We start from the raw sequence: 3393 nt of genomic DNA, 5'->3' as shown, positions 1-3393 counted from the left end.
AACCCTTTCCGGCCCTAATTAAAACAGTTAAATGTAACAAACTGATATCCAGAGACTACCATTGCAGAAGGAGGATCATTCTAAAAGATTAGAAGACAATTTCCGGCGGTCCTCCATAAGCATGATTCCAAATAAAATCAGTGGGTTTTGTCGGCGCGAAACGCTTAGTTTTGCAATTTGCTGCATTTAAACGAACAGCATTGAAACTACCCTCGTCTCTCCTAAAGCCTTAGAGGGTGCCACAGTTCTAAGAACTCGCGAGAATGACAGGACAAACAACTTGCCCCCCTCATTTTTTATTGTTTGCGGGCCAGCGTGCTGTAGAATCCTATGCAAGCGGAATGATTTAATGTGTTTTTGAAGGCAAGCATGGTTACTTTGAGGGGTGCCGTGTAAGAGGCAGGGCGACCACACTACCAGCATCCAGATTTGCAACCTCAAGCTCACAACATATAGCTTAGTGCGCCGGCTAAAAAATTTTAACCGGAAATTCTTCTAGAGTATGTCGATATAGGATCGATTGAAGTATTTGTACAGTGAAGGTGCTCCTTGCTGTGGGGGTGAGTACTCATGATTTCTGCCTTGTTCAGAACTATCATGCTGCATCCTGAGATGACTTTTCTGGTCGCACAGCGCGAACTGGTGGGCGAGATGGTTATCTTTTGAGGGCTTCACCAGTCCTCCTGGTGAAAAAGAAGGACGGCAGCTGGGGCTTCTGCGTTGATTATCGGCACCTCAACCGCATCACAAAAGAAGACGTATATCCACTCCCAAGGATCGATGATGCATTAGATTGCCTCCACGGCGCCAAATATTTCTCTTCAATTGATCTTCGATCGGGGTACTGGCAAATTGCCGTTGATGAAAAGGACCGCGAGAAGACCGCCTTCGTGACGCCTGATGAGTTATACCAGTTTAAAGTCATGCCGTTCGGCCTCTGTAACGCCCCGGCTACCTTCGAACGAATGATGGACTCCCTTCTTCGTGGCTTTAAATGGTCCACTTGCCTCTGTTACCTAGACGATGTTGTGATTTTCTCGCCTACTTTTGCCACGCACCTCGAGCGCCTCTCCAATATTCTGAGAGTGTTTCGTAACGCCGGACTTCAGCTGAACTCATCGAAATGCAAGTTCGGTCGTCGCCAACTCACTATTCTCGGACACCTCGTTGACGCTTCTGGTGTACGCCCAGATCCCATCAAAATTCAAGCTGTGAAGGACTTTCCTCTTCCAAGGTCGTCGAAAGATGTGCGCAGCTTTGTCGGCTTGTGCTCGTATTTTCGCCGTTTTATCAAAGATTTCGCCGGCATCGCTCGTCCCCTCACCGATCTTCTGAAGAACGACACCCCCTTTACCTGGGGCCCTGCTCAAGAGAACTCATTTTCATCCCTCGTCCATTTGCTGACCACTCCGCCCATCTTAGCACATTTTGACCCGTCGTCTCCTACAGAGGTTCGCACGGACGCCTCCGGATATGGCATCGGCGCCTTCCTAGCCCAACGTCAACAGGGTCAAGATCGAGTCATCGCTTATGCCAGCCGCCTACTTTCAGCCGCAGAGCAAAATTACACCATTACTGAGCGCGAGTGTCTTGCCCTTGTCTGGGCAGTAGCTAAATTCAGACCCTACCTGTTCGGCCGTTCATTCGCTGTTGTCACTGATCACCACGCTCTCTGTTGGCTGTCTTCACTAAAAGATCCCACCGGTCGCCTTGGTCGCTGGGCATTGCGCCTCCAAGAATACTCATACTCCGTCGTGTACAAGTCAGGGTGCCATCACCAGGACGCTGACTGTTTATCCCGATACCCTGTGGAACCACCTGACCTAGAGGACGCTGAGACCCTGCCCTGCCTCTTAGCTATCTCCGATCTTGCCGATATTGCCAACGAACAGCGCCACGACTCATCTTTACGTCCTATCTTTGATGGCATCCGTTCTGCAAACCGATCTCCGTCTCTGAACCTTTGTGTGCTCCAGAACGGCATTTTGTGTCGCCGAAACCTACGCTCCGATGGCCCTCCGCTCCTGCTCGTGATACCCCAACGTCTACGCTCTTCTGTCCTTGAAGAACTGCACGATCTGCCGACAGCCGGTCACCTTGGCGTGTCCCGCACGTACGCTCGGGTGCGGCATCGCTTCTTTTGGCCTGGTCTCTATCGTTCCGTCAAGCGTTACGTGGCCGCTTGCAACCTGTGTCAACGTCGGAAAAGGCCCTCCACTTTGCCTGCCGGTCTTCTGCAACCCATCGACATACCTCCGGAACCTTTTCACCGTGTTGGCCTCGACCTTCTTGGCTCTTTTCCGACGTCCCTCTCCGGCAACAAGTGGATCGCTGTCGCGCAACTTATTATACGACTCGGTACGCCATCACGCGTGCTTTGCCGTCCAGCTGCGCTACCGATGTTGCCGATTTTCTTCTGCAAGACGTCATCCTTCACCACGGCACCCCTCGTCAACTGCTCACCGACCGCGGCCGTTATTTTCTATCCAGAGTAGTTCACGACATTCTTCGTTCGTGTGACACGCAGCACCAGCTCACGACAGCTTACCACCCACAAACCAATGGGCTTACGGAAAGGTTCAACCGCACGCTCACCGAAATGTTAGCCATGTACGTATCGCCAGACCACCGAGATTGGGACGCAGCCTTGCCTTATGTGACATTTGCATATAACTCTTCCCTTCATGACAGAACAGGCTATTCTCCTTTCTACCTTTTGTTTGGTAGGCATCCCACCTTGCCTTTAGACACACTCTTGCCGCCTTCTTCAGCCCCCACCACTGCTTACGCTCGGGACGCCATCTCCCAGGCCACGCTGGCGCGCCAAATAGCACGTAGTAGGCTCCAAGCCTCTCAAGTTTCCCAGAAGTCAGCCTACGACCGCCGTCACCAGGCCGTCGAATTTACCCCGGAATCACTCGTCCTTCTCTGGACGCCCTCTCGCAGCGTCGGTCTCTTCGAGAAGCTCCTTTCGCACTACCGTGGCCCTTACCGTGTCGTGCGCCGTGTTACCGACGTGAACTATGAAATTGCTCCCCTTGAAACCTCGCCATCGTCCTCTGGCGCCACCACCGACATCGTCCACGTCTGTCGCCTTAAACCTTATCATGACGCTCATACGTCGCCGCCCTAACGCCGAGACGGCGTTTCAGCAGCCGGGGGTCCTGATGCGGGTAGACGACGACGACAAAGAGCGATGGCACGAGTGGGAAGAGTAGAAGACGACAACGAAGTTCGGACTGTGTTCTCGGTGCCGCTCGCAGCTGTTCTTGTCTATTTGTAAATATCTGTAAATATATTCTTTCCCGCAACAATATCTACGCAATGGTTGCGTCACACTAAAGCGGTAACCACGTGTCGTTGAGCCGTTGTCGTTGCGCAACTATGCCAAAT

Source organism: Amblyomma mixtum, chromosome 1 (assembly GCF_055824585.1).
Source record: "Amblyomma mixtum isolate Tamu chromosome 1, ASM5582458v1, whole genome shotgun sequence".
NCBI classification, from domain to species: domain Eukaryota; kingdom Metazoa; phylum Arthropoda; class Arachnida; order Ixodida; family Ixodidae; genus Amblyomma; species Amblyomma mixtum.
Note: the sequence above shows the minus strand (reverse complement) of the source record.